The sequence below is a fragment of the Podarcis cretensis genome (assembly GCF_951804945.1).
Source record: "Podarcis cretensis genome assembly, chromosome: 7".
Taxonomy (NCBI): domain Eukaryota; kingdom Metazoa; phylum Chordata; class Lepidosauria; order Squamata; family Lacertidae; genus Podarcis; species Podarcis cretensis.
In genome coordinates, this window is record NC_137176.1 from 93,026,507 (window position 1) to 93,052,792 (window position 26,286).

General features: G+C 47.6%; 1 protein-coding gene across 2 annotated transcripts in view; it reads left to right on the top strand.

Moving 5' to 3' along the window:
* The first annotated feature begins 1,370 nt into the window (after positions 1-1,370).
* The window catches only part of GPT (glutamic--pyruvic transaminase), a 44,845-nt gene continuing 19,929 nt past the window's right edge, over positions 1,371-26,286 (top strand). Inside the window, exon 1 of one of the 2 annotated variants that reach the window (XM_079984361.1) lies at positions 1,371-1,536. The gene's annotated coding sequence lies outside the window, so the exon portion shown is untranslated. The remainder of the gene's footprint in view (positions 1,537-26,286) is intronic. The other variant, XM_079984360.1, reaches the window with a different exon arrangement.

Consider the following 26,286-nt stretch of genomic DNA (forward strand, 5'->3'; position numbering starts at 1 on the left):
GCCCGGCTGTGGCTGCAGAAACCGGTAACTCGTCGTTTGTGCTGTGTTAGCAGCACCAAAGTGACCTCCGTGGAGCGCAAACTGGGCAGGGGGTCTGGAGGTCCTGGGTTGCCCAGCTGACAAGGCCCCCCTCTCAGCCGCACTGAGGGGGTCCAAAGGAATGCAAAGTAATACATACATACCATCCAATACATACCATCCAATACATACTATCCAACTGCCTTAGGGAGTCCAGATCTGCGTAGGGTTTAATCCTAAGCCTTTTCTTCTCCTTTTTTTAAATATACATTTTCATTAATATTTTTAATATCATTTCCAACAATCATATAACATAACTTCTTATCTTATACAGTACACTATTTTAGACTTCCGTCAACGCCTCTGATGATTTTCCATTCTTTATCACTTATTCTGCATTTCTTAATTTCTCTATTATTCTTAATTATCATTAACTAATAATTCTCCTCATAGTTTTCTTGCAATATTTCAAATAGTACTCCTTACAGAACTTCTTGCATTCCTACTAGCGTAATCTGTTCGTTACAATTGCTTTTCAAATAGTTCGTATATTTGCTCCAGTCTTCTAAGAATCTCTGGTCCCTCAGGTTTCGAATCCTTCCTGTTAATTTATCCAGTTCTGCATAGTCCATCAATTTCATCCGCCATTCTTCTTTCGTCGAGCCTTTTCTTCTCCTGAAGGTGTTCCACAAGACAGAAGATGTGGGTTTTTTTTTGGGGGGGGGGGTTGCTCCTGAAATCCTTTTCACGAATAATTATAGGCACAAGGTAGCAGAGGTTTAGCACCAGAGCTTTCCTTCCTTTAGATGAGCTACTTTCCCAGGTTGATAACCTAAAAATCATAGGTTCTGTGTGTGTGTTTGGAGGGATTATTTCATTAACATGGAAGTTGCTCTCTGTCTTATCTGCGAGGAGCCCAGAAAACTTCCTTTTTCTTTGCTGGAGAATGTAAACCAAGCCAACAAATCAACAGGACTCTGGGCAGCCTGCACCTGAATCTGTCGCAAGCAAATAGCACTCTGCATATGCACAGCACACTCATGCTTCTGAGGCTGAGCTCTGTCCCTGAAAGCAAGGTCTGAGTGTGAGAGAGAGAGATGAATCCCGAGTGTTGTGCATGTGTGTTTGTGTGTGTGCATACCTGCTTGCCCTCTAGGGAATGGAGAGTTGTGGGTCTCTCCTAGGAGAGTGGCTTTGGCCCTAGGGTGGCGGGTGGACTGCAGGCAGCCGGCAGGATTTAAATTTAGTGGCTGAGCCTCTTGGGGGCTGGCCCTGGAGGCAGCTGCTCTGGCAAAGGTCAGAGCAGCCTGTCCGGCTGCCTGGGAGGGAGGGAGGGAGGGACGGAGGGGGCGCTTGGCTGGAGGAGAAGAGCTGCCAAGAGGACGCCTGGCTGGGGCAGCGAAGGAGCCCAGGAGAGGCTGCTGTCAGCAAGAGAGCAAGCGACCGAGGAGGAGGAGGAGGAAGAGGCAGCAGGTCTGGGGGGCAGTGCCCATCAGCACCCTCTGCAGCCTGGCACAGGTAAGGCAGGACAGAGGAGGGAGGGGGCAATGCCACGACTCCTATCTCTGACTGTGAGAGTCAGGCTGGCTCAGGACAGCGGAGATCTTCTTTGCTTACTAAGATCTCTTAGTAAGAAAAACACCAAAATGGATTTCGCCAACGGAAGCACAGGCCCCAAGAAAGTTAAATATGGGAAATAAATGGTTGAAATACTCAGATTTGTTGTTAGAGGATCATTTGAACCATTTGAACAAATTAAAGATAAAGTGAATTGGTTGCAATATTATCAAATTAATGAATTATATAAGATGGATAGGAGAAATGGTTTTGCAACAGAAAAAAACCAAATTGGAAACGGAGTTGTTAGATGCTAAAGTTAAGAATATGTCTAAAATGTATAATTTGTTGTTGGCGTGGCATACAAAGGATGAACAAGTTAAATTGGTTATGATTGATTGGGCTAAGAGATGTGGGACATAATATAAGGACAGCGGAGATCTTCTTTGCTCCACCCTTGCAATTGCCAGGGGCTGCACAACGAAATATTCAGAGGCCCTTATTCTAAGCACAGGGGTCCCAAAGCGGGTGGTGGAGCCCCCTGCAGGAGGGTGGGTTTTATCTGGGGGGGGGGCCAAGGGGGCAGCAGGGACACAGGAGCTTTTAAATGACTCTCTGAAAATCTGGATCAAGCTCGTCAGTTTTCTTGAATCGATTCAACTTGATAGCCTCAACTGGATTTTGAATAAAGAACGGCGTTGTAGGGATGGGAGGGACCCCAAGGGGTCATTTAGTCCAACCCCTGCAATGCAGGGGACACTGCTGAAGAATCCCAGACACGTGACCATTCACCTCTGTATAAAAGATGCAGAAGAGTCCACAACTTTCCCAGGGAGTCAGGTCCACTGTTGGACAGCTCTTGCTGCCTAAAAGTTCTTCCCAATGTCCAGTCGGAATCTTCTTTCCGGAAATTTGAATCTATTGGATCGGATCCTCCCCCTCCAGGAGAAAACAAGAAGTTCGCAATTAACTGTTCCTGGTTTGAACCTTACTTAAGGCATCATCTGCGTTGGTGGTGCAAATCACTATTCTGAACAAGTCTTTTTATAGGGTAGGAGGCGCCAGGGAGGAGTTGATGGAACTGAGGAGGTGTGGGGCCCCGGAAAAGTTTGGGTGCAGCAGCCAGAGCCAGGGGGCACCCTTGCTGAAATAGACTCAGAGTCGAGTGTGGATTTCATGCTCTCTATTCAGCTCATAGTGGTGAGGAGGAATGGAAGTTCCCCCAGAATGTCTGCTTTATATACATTATTTATACAATGGGCCCCACGTGATTGGCTAATTCCGGGATTCTCCTGTAAGCCAATCAGGTTGCGGATTCACTTCCACCTGGAGCTGGATTGGGTGGCTCCTGCGGACCAATCAGACTGCTGCATTCTGAATCCTATTGTTCTAGGTACAATCAGACTGCTGCGTTCTGGATCCTATTGTTCTAGGACCAATCAGACTGCTCCATTCTGAATCCTATTGTTCTAGGACCAATCAGACTGCTGCATTTTGGATCCTGTTGTTCTAGGACCAATCAGGCTGCTGCATTCTCGATCCTATTGTTCTAGGACCAATCAGACTGCTGCGTTCTGGATCCTATTGTTCTAGGACCAATCAGACTGCTCCATTCTGAATCCTATTGTTCTAGGACCAATCAGACTGCTGCATTTTGGATCCTGTTGTTCTAGGACCAATCAGGCTGCTGCATTCTCGATCCTATTGTTCTAGGACCAATCAGACTGCTGCGTTCTGGATCCTATTGTTCTAGGACCAATCAGACAGCTGCATTTTGGATCCTATTCAACTCAGTACATCTGCTGGAGCTATCCAGGAGTCCTTGAGCAAAAGACACCTTCAGAAACGGCATCGCTTACAAGGATGGTGCCTGAAGCCCCTTCCTGGTGCAGACCATGTGAAATATTTCATGCTCTTTATTCAGCTCATAGTAGTGAGGAATGGAAGTTCTCCCAGAATGTCTGCTTTATATACATTATTTACACAATGGGCCCCACGTGATTGGCTAATTCTGGGATTCACCAGTAGGCCAATCAAGTTGTGGATTCACTGCCACCTGGAGCTGGATTGGGTGGCTCCTGCGGACCAATCAGACTGCTGCATAGTTCTAGGGCCAATCAGATTGCTGCATTCTGAATCCTATTGTTCTAGGACCAATCAGACTGCTGCATTTTGGATCCTATTCAACTCATAACACCATGTCAATCTTCTTTCCTGCCCACAGAGGTGCTCAGAGCTCTGTGCTGGCCAGGTGGGGGGGCCTGGAGATCAGTCCATGGGGCTGTGTGGCCCCCCTGCCCATGTGTGGTCCTTTGGGAGGTGAGAGGCGCCTGCCTTTCAAGGAGAACAGAGCTGTGCTGGTTTCCTGTGGAGGTGGAGAGGCATTTTATTTTATGTATTAAATTTGCAGCCGTCCGTTCTGGCTCATTCGCTGGGACTGGAGAAGGGCAGTGGCGTAGCGTGGGGGGTGCAGGGGGGGGGGCCCCGGCCGCACCGGGCACAACATCTGGGGTTAGGGCAAATCCACGGGTTAGGGGGCGCAAATCCACGGGTTAGGGGGCGCAAATTACTTGCCTTGCCCCGGGTGCTGACAACCCACGCTACGCCACTGGAGAAGGGCGCCCAGTTCTGTGCACAATTTCTCTGCTAGAGGCCAAAGGGAAAATGCCTTGCCATTGTTGTATGCCCGCTCAATGCCCACCCAACGCCGCTGACTCCTCCACTGGGTGGCAGGGGCAGAGAGGAGAAAAACTGCAACTAGCCACCTTGAGGTCCTCAGAGGAAAGTGGGAATAGAAATTGAGGTTGCCAGATGTCCCTGTTTCCCAGGGACAGTCCCTGGATTTGCAAATCAGTCCCCATACAAAATCCATTGAAGTTGAAAAGTGTCCCCGGATTCATTGAAAAAAATCTGGTAACCTTAATATAAATGTAGTAGAATAATAGAACTGTAATGTTGGGAGGGCCAATTAGTCATTGCAGGAATAGAATAAAATCAAATATTGCACAGAGCAGTCCCCAGTGCCAGCCCTGCAAACCCAGATCAGGAATTGCAAAATGAAAGGTCGGTTCTCCAACCGCAGGCCTGGGAGCAGGATGAGGCCCAGGCGCACCCACCCACTGAAAGCCTATTGAGAGGCTGCAGGAGGACACCTCCCTCTTCTCCCAGCCAGCTCTGAAGGGGGGGTGGGGGCGGGGTTGCCAAGACCCACCTGGCTCTGCTCTGCCCTGGATCATGGCATTGCCCCATCCAGTGGGATGCCGTGGATAGTTCAGTTAGCTAGAGCGTGGTCCTGATAACTCCAAGGCTGCAGAGTCAATCCCCAAACGGGGCAGCTGACGATTTGTATCTTTTGTGGATAATAATAATAATATTTTATTTATACCCCTCCCTTCCCGGTTCAAAAACTGAGCTCAGGGCGGCTAACAACAAATTCAAAACACTTAATTATAAAAGCAGCATATAATACAGTATAAAAACATGAATAACAATAAAATTCCAAATTCAGAAATCAATTTAGGGGAAATAAGCATTAGATGGGACGCGGGTGGCGCTGTGGGTTAAATCACTGAGCCTCTTGGGCTTGCCGATCAGAAGGTCGGCGGTTCGAATCCCCGCGACGGGGGAGCTCCTGTTGCTCGGTCCCTGCTCCTGCCAACCTAGCAGTTTGAAAGTGCAAGTAGATCTATAGGTCCCGCTCTGACGGGAAGGTAAACGGTGTTTCCATGCGCTGCTCTGGTTCGCCAGAAGCGGCTTAGTCCTGCTGGCCCCATGACCCGGAAGCTGTACGCTGGCTCCCTCGGCCAATAAAGCGAGATGAGCGCTGCAACCCCAGAGTCGGCCACAACTGGACCTAATGGTCAGGGGTCCCTTTACCTTTAACTTTAAGCATTAGATAATCCCCAGGGCTAGCTGGCGGAATTAGTCCTACTTGGGCCAGTGAGGAGGCCAGGGGAGAATTAGCTGTGGGGTCTCAGAGCGGGTGATCTTCATAGAAAGGGGAGGGGGAGGGAAGGAAGGGGAACAAAAGATCAGGCTAAGTTCAAGTTGAAAGCCAGGCGGAATAGCTCTGTATTACAGTCTCTGCAGAAGGAAGTTAAATCCTGCAGGGCCCTGGTCTCCTGGGACAGAGCGTTCCACCAGGTTGGAGCCATCACTGAGAAGGCCCTGGCCCTGGTAGAGGATAATCTAACTTCCTTAGGGCCTGGGACCTCTAAACTGTGATTATTCATGGACATTCTGTGGGGGTCTTCTGCGGGGTAGACCAGGAGAGGCAGTCCTGTAGATACGAGGGCCCTAAGCCACAAAGGGCTTTAAAGGTCAAGACCAGCATCTTGAACCTGACCCGATACTCCACCGGGAGCCAGTGCAACTGGTAAAACATAAATGACCTACATAAAAGTAAAATGTGGGCACGGAGGTTCTGGGTGCTGCTTGTGTGTTGAGACCTGGGTGTTGGTGGTAAAGGACAAGTGGGCAGTAATCTGCCTGCAAGAGCCCATTGATCTCGTTGGGTGCAGTCAAATTAATTACCAGTATTATTCTTAATTAGTTTATTTATTATCTGCCCTTCACCCCAAGGTTCCCTGGCAGGTTAGCGCATTAAAACCAATTTAAAACGAGGGCATTAATTATCAGTGCACTAACCACCTGCATTGCCTAAGAGAGAGAAACAGGCATGCACTGAGGTCTCTTGCCTCATAATGCCTCAGGGGATGTTTCATTCCTCAGTCCAGGGACATACCTGAAAAGAAACTGGGTGAAATGGCAATATTTTAAGTCTCCTGTCTCTGTTTGCTGATTGAGTGTTCTCAGATGAGTAAATTGCTCTGCAATTATGTGAACTGTGCTACCGAGACCAGCAGTTCCCAGACTTTTTTGGACACCTCCCCAAAAGCATCCCTGACAGATGTCCATCTGACCTCTGCTTGAAAACCTCCAAGGAAGGAGAGTCCGCCATCTTCCGAGTCAGAATCTCCTTCCTTGTGACTTGAAGCCATGGGTTCGAGTCCTGCCCTCTAGAGCAGGAGAAAACTCTTGCTCCATCTTCCATGGGACAGCTCTTCAGATATTTGAAGATGGTTTCATTGGTTCCCCACTGTGGAAGGACGTGTGGATCCAGAATTGGCCTCCACAGTCACTTACGGACTCACTGTTAAAACCGTATTTATGGAAGACAATCTTACTCAGCTACGAGGGATCTCCAAAGAAGAAGATTTGAAGATGGCTCTCATTATCTCCTCCTAGTCCCTGCAGTCTCCATAGCAATTAATTGCTTTGTTGTTGTTTAGTCGTGTCTGCCTCTTCGTGACCCCCTAGACCAGAGCACGCCAGGCACTACTGTCTTCCACTGCCTCCCCCAGTTTGGTCAAACTCATGTTCATAGCTTCGAGAACACTGTCCCACCATCTCGTCCTCTGTCGTCCCCTTCTCCTTGTCCCCTCCATCTTTCCCAACATCAGGGTCTTTTCCAGGGAGTCTTCTCTTCTCATGAAGTGGCCAAAGTATTGGAGCCTCAGCTTCAGGATCTGTCCTTCCAGGGAGCACTCAGGGCTGATTTCCTTCAGAATGGAGAGGTTTGATCTTCTTGCAGTCCATGGGACTCTCCAGAGTCTCCTCCAGCACCATAATTCAAAAGCATCCATTCTCCGACGATCAGCCTTCTTTATGGTCCAGCTCTCACTTCCACACATCACCACTGGGAAAACCATAGCTTTAACTACACGGACCTTTGTTGGAACAATTAATTGCACAGTCATTCAAAATCCAGCTAAAACTATTTAGTTTAATTAATTCAATTAAATCAGTGAAGTTTCTCCAGCGACCCCATATTTTGACAGTCTGATGGTTATTTGCACCTCCTGCCGCCCACTCGACTCTTTGCACCCCCAAATAACTCCATCGCTGCCCCCAAGGGGACATTACTGCTCACTTTGGGAACGGGCACCACCTACTGATGACCTGGGCAAGACAACAAAGATCTCAGGAGAGACACTGGCCAACCAGGAAGATGTCTAGATGGTTCAGCAGGTAATTCTGAATATGGGGCCTTCCTAAAAACTGTCTCAGTCAATTACCTTAACTATATTTACGTGTGTTAATCGCCACTCCCTTTCTCCCTCTCTCGCTCACGTACCCCCGACAATTCCATTTCCACTCATGGCTCATCGAATCCCAGAACTGTAGAGTTGGAAGGGGACCTCCAAAGGACATCTAGTCTAACCCTCTGCAATGGAAAATAATTTAAAAGGGCATTTGGAGGGCCGGCAGAAATCCCGCTGTGGAAGCTCTTCCCTGTTGAGGGAAGTTTTTAATGTGTCACATTTTAGTGTATTTTTGGTCTTTGTTGGAAGCCGCCCATAGTGGCTGGGGAAACCCAGCCAGACAGGCGGGGTACAAATAAATTATTATTATTATTATTATTATTATTCCTAGCATTTGGAAGGGGAAAGCTGCACCCGTTGTAATTTTGCCTGTCTCCCGGCTGTTTAAGCACACGGCAGAAAAACAGGCAGCAACCTCAGTTCCTTTTCTCTGGAGTTTGGACAGGGAGGTATGGAGCAAAGGGCAGGGCAGGCAGGTGATGGGGTGGGGTGTCTGGGGTCAACGAACGCTTGCTGCATCAGCTGTTGCCCCAGGTGCCCTGATTTGTCTGCCGCAGGTTCAGGATCCTGCCTCCAGGTGATAGAGCCCTAGGACTGTAGATTGGAAGGGATCCCAATGGTAGCCTTAGCCTTAAAAGCGAATCACCTGCTTCTCAAGGGACAGGCACAGTGTGGCTAAAAAGCCTTCCTGCATAGCTCAGCTGGGTAGAGCATGGTGCTGATAAGTCCAAGGTTGCAGGTTCGAATCCCATCTGGGACAGCTGCGTCTTCCTGCTCCTCAGGGTCCCTTCCCTCAACTCTACAGTTCTATGGTTCTGTGATTCCCTAATCACAGAGGCGGTTGGAGGATGGATGGTGGCTAACAGATTGAGGTTGAATCCTGACAAGACAGAAGTACTGTTTTGGGGGGACAGGAGGCGGGCGGGTGTGGGGGTCTCGCTGGTCCTGAATGGGGTAACTGTGCCCCTGAAGGACCAGGTGCGCAGCCTGGGAGTCATTTTGGACTCACAGCTGTCCATGGAGGTGCAGGTCAGTTCTGTGTCCAGGGCAGCTGTCTACCAGCTCCATCTGGTACGCAGGATGAGACCCTCCCTGCCCACAAACTGTCTTGCCAGAGTGGTGCATGCTCTGGTTATCTCCCGCTTGGACTACTGCAATGCACTCTACGTGGGGCTACCTTTGAAGGTGACCCAGAAACTGCAATTAATCCAGAATGCGGCAGCTAGACTGGTGACTGGGAGAGGCCGCAGAGACCATATAACACCGGTCTTGAAAGACCTACATTGGCTCCCAGTATGTTTCCGAGCACAATTCAAAGTGTTGGTGCTGACCTTGAAAGCCCTAAACGGCCTCGGTCCAGTATATCTGAAGGAGCGTCTCCACCCCCATCGTTCTGCCCGGACACTGAGGTCCAGCACCGAGGGCCTTCTGGCGGATCCCTCCGTGCGAGAAGCCAAGTTACAGGGAAGCAGACAGAGGGCCTTCTCGGTAGTGGCGCCCGCCCTGTGAAACACCCTCCCACCGGATGTCAAAGAGAACAACAACTACAAGACTTTTAGAAGACATCTGAAGGCAGCCCTGTTTAGGGAAGCTTTTAATGCTTAATAGACTATTGTATTTTAATACTGTGTTGGAAGCCGCCCAGAGTGGCTGGGGAAGCCCAGCCAGATGGGCAGGGTATAAATAATATATTATTATTATTATTATTATTATTATTATTATTATTATTATACAATGCCTGACAGCCATCAGGTTGTTGGCTGTTTCAGAAGCAAGAGGGACTTTGACAGGCGTCTGTCATCTGGTGTCATTATGAAGACAGAGGATTGACAGCTGGGCTGCCCCACCCACCTGCCCAAGCTGGCTTGGGGGGTTAGGAAGAGAAGGATGTGGCCCCATCGGGTCAAATAAAGGCCCCCCCTCCTTGCTCCAAATGCTCACATTTCCCCAGCAGTTTGTGGGGTCCAGAGAGTACCCAGGCTTTCCCCCTTTCCCAGTAAACGTAACCCACTGGGACAAGGGAGCTATCCCAGAATAGCAGCGACTGAGCCAGCGGCTGCTCAGCCCAAGACCTTTTCCCCCTCGCCAGGATGGCCTTATCTCTGTTTGCTCAGCGAAGGAGAGGCCGTGCCAGCTTTCCATGCCATGTTTCTCTGACGCTGGTGCCCTGGCACTTAAGGATAACACCTCCTTGCAAACAGAACCTCCTTGCAACAACCTTCCCGTTTGTGAGAGCAAGCAGGTCTCCCCAGAGGAGCAGGCAAGAAGGGGAGCCTGTGGATCAGAGCGCAGGAATAATAAATAATAATAATACATTTCTATTTATACCCCGTCCTTCCCGGTTCCAAAATTGGACTCAGGGCTGCTAACAACAAATTTAAAACACTTAATTATAAAAGCAGCATAAAATACAGTATAAAAACTTGAGTAACAATAAAAATAAAAAATCAATTATATAATCCCCAGGGCTAGCTGGCTGAATTGGTTCTACTTGGGCCAGCAGGAGGCCAGGGGAGAATTAGATGTGGGGTCTCAGAGCGGGTGATCTTCATAAAAGGGGAGGGGGAGGGAAGAGAAGGGAAATAAAAGATCAGGCTGAATTCAAATTAAAAGCCAGGCGGAATAGCTCTGTCTTACAGGCCCTGCGGAAGGAGGTTAAATCCTGCAGGGCCCTGGTCTCATGGGACAGAGCATTCCACCAGGTCGGAGCCATCACTGAGAAGGCCCTGGCAGTGGCGTAGCGTGGGGGGTGCAGGGGGTGCCAGCCGCACCGGGCGCAACATTTTGGGGGGGGGTGCACTCGCAGCTCTCTGCCCCTACCTGGCTCACTCACTCTCTCTCACTGCAGTGCTGGCTGTGCGAATCCGATCCGAGCTGCCGGGTCGCCGCCCACTGTGGAGGGGGAGGGTGCCAGGCGTGCGTTGCGTTGCGGAGTGGAGAGAGAGCGAGGGAGGGACTATCTGGGGGAGGGACAGTGCAGCGGCCGCCCAGCGCAGCGCTGAGCGCGGGAGAGAACCACACCAGACCAGACCAGGCAGCAGTAAGAAGAAGCTGGCAGTGGCAGCAGGTTAGGGGTTAGGGGGCACAAATTACTTGCCTTGCCCCGGGTGCTGACAACCCACGCTACGCCGCTGGGCCCTGGCCCTGGAGGAGGATAGTCTGACTTCCTTAGGGCTCGGGACCTCTAAGCTATGGGAAGTGTCTTTCTCATAGTCGCCAATCAGCAGGCTCTTATGATCCTGTGCAGAGCATGCAGCTGTCGTGAATAGTAGCCCTTGTAAAGGTAAAGGGACCCCTGACCATTAGGTCCAGTCATGGCCGACACTGGGGTTGCGGCGCTCCTCTCGCTTTATTGGCTGAGGGAGCCGGCGTAGAGCTTCTGGATCATGTGGCCAGCAGGACTAAGCCGCTTCTGGCGAACCAGAGCAGCGCACGGAAACGCCGTTTGCCTTCCTGCCGGAGCGGTACCTATTTATCTACTTGCATGTTGACGTGCTTTAGAACTGCTAGGTTGGCAGGAGCAGGGACCGAGCAATGGGAGCACACCCCGTCGCGGGGATTCGAACTGCCAACCTTCTGGTCGGCAAGACCTAGGCTCTGTGGTTTAACCCACAGCGCCACCCACATCCCTCACCAGAGAGTGATGGAGAAATGCCTTGAAAACTAGGGTGAATGACTGACTGAAGACACAGAAACACCTCAATAGCAAAGAAGGGTGAATGATCAATAAAGACCAGATGTGATCTAACCTCTGCTTAAGCTTTGTGCAAGCAGATCAGAATCATTATAAGGATGTCTTGAGAGTACTCTGAAAGGGGAGAAAGACAATCTCTCTGTTCCCCAGAACACCATCTGCGAAGCCTGTTCCAGGATGCTAGACTAGCCCCTTAAGCTCAGACTGGGTGGATTTGGCCTGGCATGAGGGACCTGTAACACATGCAGAAAAATGGAAGAATTTATCACACCATTTCCCCCTTCTGCACTTATTGCTGCCAAGTACAGACCTAAGACAGCATTTTAAAAAGCAGAGACATCACCTTGCCGACAAAGGTCTGCTTAGTTCAAGCCATGGTTTTCCCAGTAGTGATGTATGGAAGTGAGAGCTGGACCATCAAGAAGGCTGATCGCCGAAGAATGGATGCTTTTGAATTCTGGTGCTGGAGGAGACTCTTGAGAGTCCCATGGACTGCAAGAAGATCAAACCTCTCCATTCTGAAGGAAATCAGCCCTGAGTGCTCACTGGAAGGACAGATTGTGAAGCTGAGGCTCCAGTACTTTGGCCACCTCATGAGAAGAGAAGACTCCCTGGAGAAGACCCTGATGATGGGAAAGATGGAGGGCACAAGGAGAAGGGGACGACAGAGGACAAGATGGTGGGACAGTGTTCTCAAAGCTACCAGCATGAGTTTGACCAAACTGCGAGAGGCAGTGGAAGACAGAAGTGCTCTGGTCCAGGGGGTCACGAAGAGGCAGACACGACTAAATGACTAAACAACAACAACAGTTCATAACTTCCTCTAGACCTTTTCCAGTTATCTGTACCATCCTCTGACAACTGCAGGCTGGACAGTGGTTGTAACATTTCCACAAGTCCCGTTGAGCAGCCCATGGACAGGTTTTTGCGCTTTCTTTGGGTGTGCCTCCCCCAGCTTCTTATCTCCAGCTTCTAGTCGTGCAGCCAGAAAAGCTCTTCCAGCTGATCTGCTGCACTCCTCAGCCTGCATTTCTGACACCGTGCGATAATTCTGGGCCTGCAGATAGACCAGAGGAAGGAGGGATGGCTTCAAAAAACTTCCTTTCTTAGACCAACTTCTGCAACAGCCTCTGGAATCTGACGGGAACTGCCTGGGCCATGAGAAAGCCCTCAAATCACCCAATTCTTATACTAAGGGAATGTCTCAAAGTCACTCCAAGTTACTTGGACGATTGCCTCTGGGAATCTGCCCACCCTGTCAGATCAGCTGCAGAGACTCTCCTGAGAGACCCTGCGACATAGTTCTCCTGAGGTTCAGCTGGAGGCAGCGAGGGAGAGACCCTTCAGGTGTGGAACCCCCCCGCCTCAAGAGGTTAGCTTTCCTCTTCCTCTTTCTTTGGCTGGCACCGGCCATGGAAAACTTTCCTTTACAAGCAAGCTTTTCATTCTGTTGCGGATTCCTGGTTCTGCTCTTTCAGGTTCTGCTGCTTTTTCTCCCCACAGCCGTCTAAGTCCCCTGCCCTCCAATATTTTCCCCAAACATTTGGAGACTATGCCTGCAGGAAGTGAACTTCTCCACCACCCTCTTCAGGCCTCTTCTGGTCCTGAGAGACCAGCGGAGAGGGGAGTTGTTGCAGGGGGGGGGGAGAGAGACACCCATGCCTTTTCAATAATAATAATAATAATAATAATAATAATAATAATAATAATAATAATAATTTTTTATTTATATTCCGCCCACCCCAGCCAAAGCTGGGCTCAGAGCAGCTAACAACAATAAAAGTAACACAGCATCCTAAAATCAATTCATTCTAAAATCAATTCAGAGTCAAATTGATGCCAACCATTGGGCTAGAGTTCTGTGAGGATTACCGAAGGAGAGGGTCAGGCTGTGCCTTGGCCAAAGGCCTGGTGGAACAGCCTGCAGGGCCCTAGTCTCTTGGGACAGAGCGTTCCACCAGATCGGGGCCACAGCCGAAAAAGCCCTGGCTCTGGTTGAGGCCAGCCTAACCTCCCTGTGGCCCGGGACCTCCAAGATATTTTTATTGAAAACCGTAAGGTCCTCCGTGGGGCATACCAGGAGAGGCGGTCCCATAGGTACGAGGGTCCTAGGCCGTATAGGGCTTTAAAGGTCATTTTTTTTTTTTTATAATAATTTTTATTAATTTTCCACACAAATAATAAAAAACAGTATAAAACAATACAACTTCGAGCTCATCAGTTCATACCCTTCTTTCTTTGACTTCCCCATACCTCCCCATCCCTGCATCCTTGTTTAATAATTCTTTAGCAACCCTTAGGTCCATTGTCTTAATTCCCTTTCATAAAAATTTCTTAAGTTTTTTTGTTTACTGCTGCAATTCTTTACTTCTTACCCCCTGACATCTTAACACTCCTCAATTTTGCAATTATTTTTAAGATATATTTTGAATTTCTTCCAGTCCTCTTCCATTGTCTCTTTCCCCTGGTCCCGGATTCTGCCCGTCATCTCAGCCAGTCCCATAAAGTCAATCACCTTTGTTTGCCATTCTTCCAGAGTAGGTAGTTCTTGCGTCTTCCAATACTTTGCCAGTAGAATTCTTGCTGCTGTAGTGGCATACATAAAGAAAATCCTATCCTTCCTTGGCACCACTTGGCCCACCATGCCCAAAAGGAAAGCCTCTGGTTTCTTAGGAAAAGTCCACTTAAGGACCTTCTTAATTTCATTATAGATCATTTCCCAGAAAGCTTTAACCTTTGGGCAGGTCCACCAAAGGTGGTAGAAAGTGCCTTCAGTCTCATTACATTTCCAACACTTATTACTAGGCAAATGATAAATTTTTGCAAGCTTGACTGGGGTCATGTACCACCGGTAGATCATTTTCATAATATTTTCTTTTAAGGCATTGCATGCAGTAAATTTAATACCGGTGGTCCATAACTGTTCCCAGTCAGCAAACATAATATCATGACCGATATCTTGTGCCCATTTAATCATGGCTGATTTCACCATTTCATCCTGTGTATTCCATTTTAACAGCAAGTTATACATTTTTGATAAGTTCTTAGTATTGGGTTCCAACAGTTCTGTTTCTAATTTTGACTTCTCTTTCTGAAATCCTATTTTCCTGTCCTGTTTAAACGTCTCATTTATCTGATGGTAGTGCAACCAGTCTTGAACCTTTGGCTTTAATTTCTCATAACTCTGAAGTTTCACCCTTTCGCCATCATATTCTAAAATCTCATGATATTTTGGCCATTTAGAATCCATATTAAGCTTTTTTACTTCCCTAGCTTCCATTGGTGACACCCACCTAGGGGTTTTACTTTCCAACAAATCTTTATATCTAATCCAAACGTTATACAATGCTTTCCTTACAATATGGTTTTTAAAGCTTTTATACACCTTTACCTTGTCATACCATAAGTATGCATGCCAACCAAAACTATTATCATACCCTTCCAGATCCAAAATGTCAGTGTTCTCAAGAAGTAGCCAGTGTTTCAACCAGCAGAAAGCTGCTGATTCATAATAAAGTCTTAAGTCCGGCAGGGCAAACCCCCCTCTATCCTTTGCGTCAGTTAAAATCTTAAATTTAATTCTGGGCTTTTTGCCCTGCCAGACAAATTTTGATATGTCTTTCTGCCACTTCTTGAAACAGTCCATCTTGTCCACAATCTGCAACGTCTGGAATAAAAACAGCATTCTAGGCAATACATTCATCTTAATAGTAGCAATTCGGCCTAACAAGGAAAGTTTCAACCTTGACCATATTTCCAGATCCTTTTTAACTTCTGACCAACATTTTTCATAATTATCCTTAAATAAGTTCACATTCTTAGATGTTAAGTTTACCCCCAGGTATTTTACCCTTTTTGTTATTTCCAAGCCTGTTTCATTCTGAAAACTCTCTCTTTCTTCCATTGTTAAATTTTTTTCCAACACCTTCGTTTTTTGTTTATTCAATTTAAAACCTGCTACTCGACCAAATATTTCAATTAGTTCTAATACTCTTTTAGTACTAGTATCTGGCTGTTGCAAAGTCAATACTAGATCATCTGCAAATGCTCTTAATTTGTAATGTCTAACTCCGACCTGAACTCCTTTAACCAACTGGTCCTTTCTAATCATGTTTAACAAAACCTCCAGGACTGATATAAAAAGCAAAGGGGATATTGGGCATCCCTGCCGTGTACCTTTTTCTATAGGTATTTCTTCTGTTACCACATTGTTTACAATTAACTTGGCCTTTTGTTGAGAATATATTGCACCTATACCGTTTTCAAAACCTTGGCCTACCCCCATCCCTTGGAGATTCTTTTTCATAAAAGTCCAACAGATATTGTCAAAGGCTTTCTCCGCATCCACAAAAATCAGAACTGCTTTCCTGTTAATGTCAACATCCAGCAACTCCAAAATGTCTATAATGTTCCTCACATTGTCTGACATATGTCTACCTGGGAGAAAGCCTGTTTGGTCCTTATGAATCTCTTCTATCAACACTCTTTTCAATCTTTTTGCCAAAATGTCTGCAAAAATTTTGTAATCCACATTGAGTAAAGATATAGGGCGGTAGTTTTTGACCTGATTCTTCTCAGTCTCTGTTTTCGGTATAAGTGAGATGAAAGCCTCTTTCCACGATTCAGGTGCCTTTTTCCCCTTCAAAATTTCATTGCAAACTTCCTTCAATGGTTGTATCAGCCATTCTTTCAGCATTTTGTAGTATTTGGCCGTCAGGCCATCTGGTCCTGGTGATTTTCCCAATTTCATATTTTGGATGGCACCCTCTATTTCTTGTTCTGTTATTTCCTCATTTAAGATCCTTTTACTTTGTTCTGGAATTTTTGGTAGACCGTATTTTCTGATAAATTCTTCTATTTCTTGTTCGTTGATTGGCCCTTGTGCATACAATTTCTTAAAAAAACTTTGAAAACAATTGTTTATCTCATTGGGTTTGTAGATAATTTTTCCATCCATTTCTAGACTTGTTACAGTGTTCATTTTCTGCCTTTTTTTCAGTTGCCATGACAGAAGTTTCCCGCATTTATCCGCTGATTCAAAAGTTCTTTGTCTCATTTGCTTTATCTTCCATTCTATTTGTTGGTTCATGAGCTCCATGTACTGCATCTGATAAAACTTTATTTCTCTCAAAATCTCATGGGACTTTGGTTTGGATCTCAGCTTCTTCTCTCCTTCTTTTATTTTTTCTAAAATTTTTTCCTTCTTCTCATTTTGTTGCTTCCTCTTTATAGAATTTTGTTGAATTAGAAAACCTCGCATCACGGCTTTGCTTGCGTCCCAAATTATTCTTTTTTCCACATCTGTTTTCCTGTTGATCTCAAAGTAATCTTTTAATGTTTTAAGGGCCTTCTTGTGGATCTCTTCATCCTTAAATAGGGTGTCATTCATTCTCCATCTAAAGGATCCAGTTGTTGTTAGTTTCATCTCCATCTTCACCGCATTATGGTCGGAGCACGTTTTTGGACATATTTCTACTTTTTTTGTTCTTGACGCCAGACTGCTAGAAATCCAAATTTGGTCTATTCTTGTCCATGTCATTTTTGCTTCAGAGAAGAAAGTTCCCTCTCTCTCTAGAGGATTCCTTGTTCTCCAAATATCAATCAAGTCCATTGTTTCAGTCATTTCGAAAAAGGTCTTTGGTAGTCTCCCTTCTTTTGAAATCACTTGTCTCTGTGCTTTATCCATATTTATTGAGACAACTCCATTCATATCTCCCATCATTAGGATTTTATAGTCTAAAAAGTCAACTAATGTCTCATGCAACTTCCTAAAGAATTCGGCCTTCCCCTCATTTGGGGCATATACTCCAACAATCAAAATCTTTTCTCCTTGAATTTGTATTTCAATTGCCAGGTATCTTCCTTGTTCGTCTTTAAATATCAATTTTGGAGCCAATTTTTCCTTTGCATAGATCACCACACCTCTTTTCTTTACTTTGTCTGATGAGATAAATTCTTGACCAAGTCTCTTATTTATCAGTAATTTCCTATGTATCCTGGCAATATGGGTTTCTTGCAAACATATTATATCTAATTGTTCTCTCTTCAAAATGTGAAAAACTTGTCGTCTTTTTCGAGGAAGGTTCAAGCCGTTACAATTCCAACTAAGGAGTTGCAGAGACATTTTGTATTTAAGTAGCTGTTCCTCCAACTGCTCCAAGCTTCTGCTCTTCCTCCGATGGTGGTGGTAAAAGTCCAAATGACAGATTTGCTATATCAGGTGGTTCCCCCTCCTCCACAGTTCCTTTCTGCAAATCCTCCAGGTATCTCTCCAGAAATTGTTCTTTGTCCTGAATTGTTTTTATTTTAATCTTTCTTCCTTTAAAGTTAAAGGACAATCCTTGTGGGAACTCCCATCTGAATGGTATGGTGTTTTTCTTCAGCAGGTCTGCTAGGCTTTTATAATATGTTCTCACCTCTAAAATATATTTGGGAATGTCCTTAAAAATCTGTATTTGACAGTTTTGGATCACCAGTGCCTTTTGATAATGCAAGTTCAATATTTTATCTCTTTCTTCTTTTGATCTCAATGTAATTAGACAATCCCTTGGTTTTTTATCCTGCTTTCTGCCCAGTCGAAAGGCTGTTGTTATCTCAAATTAATCATCTTCCTCCCATTCCTCTTGCCAAAAAGCTATAATGTTCTCTGTAAGGAATTGCACAAGGTTGTCCCCTTCCCCTTCAGGAACCAATCTAAGTTTTAGGTTCTTCTCTTTACGCTGAAGTTCCAATAAGGAGAGGGCTGCATCATGCTCATTCACTTTTTTAATAATAGGTCCAAACTTTTCCCTTGTCTCTTCAGCCGTTGTTTTTGCACTTTCTGCAATCTTTCGTGTTTCTGAATTCTCCTGGATTAATCTATTTATAGAATCTGTGTTAGATTTTACACTGGCTGTATTCACATCCAGTCTTGTTGTCAACTCTGTTAATTTTTTAGAATTCTCTGTCGATAGCTTTGTCAGTGCTTCCAGGGATTGATTTATTTTAAGTAGTGCCTGAGTCATAGGATCCATAGAAGCTGATGTTTTTTCCTGTGCAGCTGATACAGTTCCTGATATAGAGCCCCTTTTCTTGTGGGATTGTTTTGCTTTCTGCCTTGTTACTATCTCTTCTGTAGGGGCACTCATATCCTCAAGGTCGTTTTCACAGAGTTGATTTCCAAGTGGAAAATCCCACTGTTACTTTTCCAAGTGCAACAATTTCACTTAAAACCCTCTAGAGGGAGCATTCAATTGTATCCAGGTGGCAAGGAGAAAGAAAAACAAAGAAGCAAGGAAGTATAACAATAGCCAGTAGTTTCCAATATCCAAACCGTAACGTCTCTATCTTCTATGTTGCCAAAATACAACAGGGTAAATCTGAGGTCCAGTAACTTTGTTACGAACAAAACCCCACTTTGCAAAGTTTGACAGTCCACATCCCGGTGTCTTATTTGGGCAGCCCGACCTGGGGGGGTTTGGCAATGGAAGGTCTTAATTTTCCAGTAATTTTCCAGCAGGTTAACAATGTCCCAATCCCTTCCCCCCTTCTCCTGCCAATCTGGGGGGAAGTTTAAGTCCGATGTCAGTTTGACAGCTTAAAAAAATAGAAAGGTTCCCTTCAAATGCAGCTTGGTTTTCGTTGCTTTGTCTCTCATGCAGCTCCGGGAAGGCAGACTTCCTTAATTTATGCCTTTCCCGTTTTCAGCCAAATTTCTAATTTAATGTCCCGTTACTTTTTCAGTCTTACTCACGGGTGCTGTGGTCAAATTCCAATTGCAGGAAGGAATCGGCGCTCTCCGTTCATGGCGACGCGGCTTCACTCCGCTAGCTGGGTAACGACTCTCAGCACCGCGCTTACCCCGATGCCGCTCAGAAGCCTTTAAAAAGGCTCCTTCACAGTGCCGGGGGGCGCAAAAGGTGCCCACCGAATCTCCTTTGTTCACAGGCTCCGCGCCTGTGATTTTAGGGGTCCCCCGCTTGCCGTAGCGGGTAAGACCCGAACTAGCGAAGCAGTCCTGCCTCGGAGCTCGAGGCTCGGACCGCCATTAAACGCTGGCGCCGACCGGAAGTCAGGGCTTTAAAGGTCAAAAGCAGCACCTTGAACCTGATCCTGTACTCCACCGGGAGCCAGTGCAGCTGGTATAGCACCAGTTAAAGGTGATCCCACGGCAAGGACCCTGTAAGCAGCCTCGCCGTGGCTTTCTGCACCCGCTGGAGTTTCTGGGTCAGTCTCAGGGGCAGCCCCACGTAGAGTGAGTTACAACAGACTCATTTCTGCCTCTTGGCCTCTCTCTTCTCCTGCTTCCACTTCTGCCTCTGAGTCTGGACTTCTCTCTGCCACAAACTCTCCCCGCTCACTAAGCCCTGTTACCCCTTCAGCTTCTGATGTGGGAATGTTCAGGGAGGCAGGAGAAGATATATTGTTTATTAATATCCTTCATAACTTGCATTAGCAAGTTCCTTTCCTTAGCAGAGTTTACATTCCCCTTTTTACATGCAAAGCAGAAATCTGGTTGCAAACTTGTGTGAGTTTCTTAAGACAATAAGCAATTCAATCTGGCTTGTCCAGATTGAAATGTGTCCTAACATGTTCCTGGTAAGACCCCTTTTTAACCCCTCTTAAAAGAATAAAAACACCGCAGTCTTCTTCATAAGTAACAAAAAGAAAGTTTACTCACGATCAGGCAGAGCACAGTGTGATCCCTGAAGGCAGGCTTTGGGCTTAAAGTTACAAACATAGACAAACAGGTTTGCCCCATATGTGGGTTGACCCAGTGACTGCAGTCAGCAGTCCAGCAGTTCACAGGAAGAAACGAAGATGGAAAAGGAGGGAGAGAGTGCTGCGTGACTCGTCCTTTCATTACCTGGACAGGTTAGGTCACAGTTTCAGAGCCGCAGACTCAGGACCAGCATTAGCACCCAGAATCTTCAGGTTGTGGGAATGTTCATGGTGACAGGAGAGGATATATTGTTTATGAATATTCTTCTTAACTTGTGCTAGCAAGTTCCTTTGCTTAGCAGAGTTTACATTCCCCTTCTCACGCACAACAGATAACTGGTTGCAGGCTCGTGTAAGCCTCTCACTATTATACAATTCACTCTGTCTCAGATTGAATTGTATAGTTCCTGGTTGTTGTTGTTTAGTCGTTTAGTCGTGTCCGACTCTTCGTGACCCCCTGGACCAGAGCACGCCAGGCACTCCTGTCTTCCACTGCCTCCCGCAGTTTGGTCAAACTCATGCTGGCAGCTTCGAGAACACTGTCCAACCACCTCGTCCTCCACCGTCCCCTTCTCCTTGTGCCCTCCATCTTTCCCAGCATCAGGGCCTTTTCCAGGGAGTCTTCTCTTCTCATGAGGTGGCCAAAGTCTTGGAGCCTCAGCTTCAGGATCTGTCCTTCCAGTGAGCACTCAGGGCTGATTTCCTTCAGAATAGAAAGGTTTTGATAGTTCCTGGTAAATTCCCTTTAATCCCTCTTGAAAGAATAAACAGACGGCAATCTTATTCAAAGTCAATAAAAGAAGTTTACTCACATCAGTTCACAGTTGGATTCCTGAAGGCAGACTTAGTTACAAATATATACATGTGGATCTACCCCACATGGGGAGGTAATCCCAGTGCTTCTGCTAGCTGAGAAGCTAGCAGGGCGCTCCAAGCTAAGATGCTGGGCAAACGACGAAGGAAGCGGGGGGAAATGAGAGAGGGTGACAGCATGCCTTGTCCATTTGTTACCTGGACAGGTAAGGTCGTGCCCACCTCTGGTCACATGCAAGAGGAATAATGCTCCAGGCCAAGAGGAAACAGGAAGTTTTCGACTGGCTGGACCAAACATTCCCTGCATGTCCACTCTAGGAAAAAAAGGAATGTTGTACTTGACTGCTCCCAGTGGATTACATCCCACACCTGACACCTCCCCCCCCATCTTCTCCCTCTTCTCCCTCTGACCACACATTGACCCACACACCCCCTCCCCGGGCTCTGAGCTTTCTTCCCTTGGGGGGGGGGCTCCCCAGCTGGTGCCTCCCACCATTCCTCTCTGCGTCCAACCAGCCCATGAGAATGGGTCACAGTCCTGATCCATCAGGACTCTTCCTATGGTCTAAGGAAAGCAGAGTAAAGGTAAAGGTAAAGGGACCCCTGACCATTAGGTCCAGTCGTGGACGACTCTGGGGTTGGTGCTCATCTTGCTTTATTGGCTGAGGGAGCCGGCGTACAGCTTCCGGGTCATGTGGTCAGCATGACTAAGCCACTTCTGGTGAACCAGAGCAGCGCATGGAAACGCCGTTTACCTTCCCGCTGGAGCGGTACCTATTTATCTACTTGCACTTTGAGGTGCTTTTGAACTGCTAGGTTGGCAGGAGCAGGGACTGAGCAACGGGAGCTCACCCCATCATGGGGATTTGAACCGCCGACCTTCTGATTGGCAAGTCCTAGGCTCTGTGGTTTAACCCACAGCGCCACCCACGTCCCAATAATAATAATAATAATAATAATAATTTATTATTTATACCCTGCCCATCTGCCTGGGTTTCCCCAGCCACTCTGGGCGGCTTCCAACAAAATATTAAAATACAATAGTCCATTAAACATTAAAAGCTTTCCTAAACAGGGCTGCCTTCAGATGTCTTCTAAAGGTCGGGCGGGGGGGAGAGGAAAATGAGCCAAAACACAAGAAGGCTTGTCTATTGTATGCTTTCATCAAGGTCACAACAGATCATTATTTTTATCAATTCTCTCTATCATCATTCCATAGAATCCCTCATCTTGGTATCAGGGAACATTTCCCTATGCAGTATCATTCTAAACATAACCAGGTCTTTATTGATGAACCCTTATCCCCTAGACCTGAAAATTCCCCTTGGCCACCTCTGGCCCACAGTGACCCTGCTTCCTGTCAGGTTCTCCTCTTCCTCCTCCTGGTGGTAGCAGCCATCACCTTCTGGAAGGCAGTATGTAGGCAGCAGAGATGCTGGAGAGGGCGAGGAAAACACTAAAGGCCCCGACGAAGCCCAGCCAGTCCACCACGATGCCCGCCAGGCTGCTGAACACCAGTTTGCCCAGCACTTCCAGCGTGGCCAGCAGGGAGTAGTGAGTGGCCTGCAGAGGAAAGAGAGGCGTCGTAAGGAGAAGAGGGGATCCAGCCCACAGCCCAGAGGCCATGCACAGAATTGTCCCCCTCCCCATTTATATTTGTAAAGGTAAAGGGACCCCTGACCATTAGGTCCAGTTGCGGACGACTCTGGGGTTGCGGCACTCATCTCGCTCCCTCAGCATCCAGCTTCCGGGTCATGTGGCCAGCATGACAAAGCCGCTTCTGGAGAACCAGAGCAGCGCACGGAAATGCCGTTTACCTTCCCGCCGGAGCGGTACCTGTTTATCTACTTGCGCTTTGACGTGCTTTCGAACTGCTAGGTTGGCAGGAGCAGGGACCGAGCAGCAACAGGAGCTCACCCCATCGCGGGGATTCGAACCGCCAACCTTCTGATTGGCAAGTCCTAGGCTCTGTGGTTTAAGCCACAGCGCCACCCGCGTCCCAGGGAAGCAGAGTAGAATTTTCATAAATGGATGAATAAATGTTGCAGACGCTGTCACATCGGAGCGGTTGCCCTGAGAGGAGCTCATGGGGTCTTTGCCTTCCTGGGCCACCTCTTGACTTTTGCACTGACCCTGAGAATTCTCCCGATGTTCTGTTCCGGAAGGTTCTGCTCTGTCCCTCACAAGGCAAGAGAACCCCCTGGAGTCGCTGACACCCAAGTTCAGGCTCTGGCGTGCGAAGGATGAGGTTTCCCAGCCCCAAGGCAGAATGAGAGGGGCGCTGGGGGCCACCTGTAAAGGTAAAGGTAAAGGTACCCCTGCCTGTACGGGCCAGTCTTGACAGACTCTGGGGTTGTGCGCCCATCTCACTCAAGAGGCCAGGGGCCAGCGCTGTCCGGAGACACTTCCGGGTCACGTGGCCAGCGTGACATCGCTGCTCTGGCGAGCCAGAGTCGCACACGGAAACGCCGTTTACCTTCCCGCTGGTAAGCGGTCCCTATTTATCTACTTGCACCCGGAGGTGCTTTCGAACTGCTAGGTTGGCAGGCGCTGGGACCGAGCAGCGGGAGCGCACCCCGCCGCAGGGATTCGAACCGCCGACCTTTCGATCGGCAAGCCCTAGGCGCTGAGGCTTTAACCCACAGCGCCACCTGCGTCCCTCAGGGGGCCACCTGAGCATGGAGCAATGGCAGTTGAGGGGAAGGGTGCCAATCCCCAAACAGGCTCTGAAATTCCCAGGTAATAATAATAATAATAATAATAATAATAATAATAATTTTGTTATACCCCACCCATCTGGCTGGGTTTCCCCAGCCCCTCTGGGCGGCTGCCAACAGATTAAAAACAAAATGAAACTTCACACATTAATAATAATAATAAGAATATATTTTATTTATTCCCCACCCTTCCTGGCCAGAGCTGGGCTCAGGGCGGCTAACACCAGTAAAATTACAGTAAAAACATAATAGGGGAAAAAACACCAGTATAAAAATACAGGCTAAAATGCAATTTAAAATGCAGCCTCATTTTAGTAGTAGCCCATAGATCAAAACCATAAAGGGGAGGGAAACATAAGGGTCAGACTGAGTCCAAACCAAAGGCCAGGCGGAACAGCTCCATCTTGCAGGCCCTGCGGAAAGATGTCAAGTCCCGCAGGGCCCTGGTCTCTTGTGACCGAGCGTTCCACCAAGTCGGGGCCAGTACTGAAAAGGCCCTGGCCCTAGTTGAGTCCAATCTAACCACCTTGCAACTTGGGACCTCCAAAATGTTATCATTTGTGGACCGTAAGGTCCTCCGTGGGACATACCAGGAGAGGCGGTCCTGTAGGTACGTGGGTCCTAGGCCACATAGGGCTTTAAAGGTCAAAACCAGCACCTTCAACCTGACCCTGTACTCCACCAGGAGCCAGTGCAATTGGTAAAGCACCGGGTGAATGTGATCCCATGGCAAGGACCCCGTAAGGAGCCTCGTTGCAGCATTCTGAAAATTAAAATTTTCCCTAAACAGGGCTGCCTTTTAAAAGTCAGGTAGTTGTTTATTTCCTTGATATCTGATGGCAGAGCGTTCCACATGGCTGGTGCCATCACCGAGAAGGCCCTCTGCCTGGTTCTGTTAGGTGCTGGCAGGCCCCAACTCCAGGTGGCAATTGTGCCGCAGCATTCTGCACTCACTGCAGCTTCCAGATCCAGCCCCAAGGAAGCGTTCATTGCAGTAATCCAGTCTTGATGTATTCAACACATGCACCAGAATCCTGGGACAGTGCTGGAACCAGAAACACCCCCGGATTGTGAACCTGCTCCTTGCTGGGGAGAGCAACCCCATCCAGGGCAGGCAGAACCAGTTTCTTGGACCTGGGAGCTACTCACCCCCAAATCCTCCGTCTTGCCAGGATTCAAGTTCAGCTTGTTTGCCCTCATCTGCTTCAACATTTTGTGCAGACAAGAGCCCAGGGGTTGTGCAGCCTCTCCTGGTTCAGATGTTCTGGAGAAACAGAGTGGAGTGTCATCTGCATATGGATGGCACCTCTCCCCCAAACTCCAAAAGACCATTCCCAATGGCTTCACCTGTCATGGAACAACTCCCTTGTCAATTCTGTGTCCAAGGCGGCTGTCTACCAGTTCCATCTGGTACGCAGGATGAGACCCTACCTGCCCGCAGACTGTCTCTCCAGAGTGGTGCATGCTCTGGTTATCTCCCGCTTGGACTACTGCAATGCGCTCTACGTGGGGCTACCTTTGAAGGTGACCCGGAAACTACAACTAATGTTTTAATGTTTTAAGCTTTTAATGTTTAATAGACTATTGTATTTTAATATTTTGTTGGAAGCCGCCCAGAGTGGCTGGGGAAGCCCAGCCAGATGGGCGGGGTATAAATAATAAATTGTTATTAGTATTATTATTACTTGAAGAAGGTAACAGTGCTTGCCCAGATCTCATTGCTGTTTGTGAAGCCCTTTAGGCTTCAGCGCACCAGAAATGTAGCTCCATCTCTGGGCACAGGGATGCAACCAGAAACCAGATCCTCCAACATCCTGAGTATCCAAATCGGGGTGCTTGTTTTTTGGTCTTTCGCTCTGGCGTGGGTCAGCTGTCTCCTGCCAGAATGCCCTGTCATAAAATGAGTGCCTTTTGCTCGGCTGCCAGCTGAGCTCCCCCTGAGCTGCCTCTTCCTGCCGGGAAAAACCAGAATTTGCTGGGACGGCGGAAGAAAGCGTGATGGATGAATCGTTTCCGCGGCTGCCCCGGGAGAAAGGGGGCAGTTGACGGGTATGCAGAAACTGGGGGAATAGGAAGCTGCTTATAACAAGGTTGCCTCCAGGCTGTTGGTATTTTGCAGGAGGAGTGCACCTTTACATTTGTGCATTTAAAACGGATTCAAGTTCTTTTGCCGTGGCACAACAAAGCCACAACACCAGCAAAGCATCTGACTTTTTGTGCCACCCCATACGACCCGTTTACTGAGCGTCCATCCTTATTTGCTTGCCCAAAGCTTACGCAGAAATTAAACCAAGGAGGGGAGGACTCCGCCTTGGGCAACTTGGAGAGGAGGTGGGATATAAATGTCATGAACAGAGCGGCTGGCAGCAGTTCCCCACCCGCTCTGGTCGAGATGCCAACTATTGAGCTCTGGGCGTGCTCGAATCCTGGACGGGCTGGCTGATGCGCATCGCGCAAACGGGTTCAGAGAACCCTCAATTTTGCAAGCAACTTGTGGTGTCAAAATTCTTCCTAATTCATCAGGAGCAATTTTCGTGTGAATCCTTCGCTGTCCCTCTTACGTAACCCTGACCCATGAAATGACAGGGGCCCCCTTCTGCTCCCCAATGGGACCCTGAGCATTCTTACCCCTTCTATTTGAGCTTCTCCTCCCAACCCCTCTCCATCCCACAATGGCACCCTG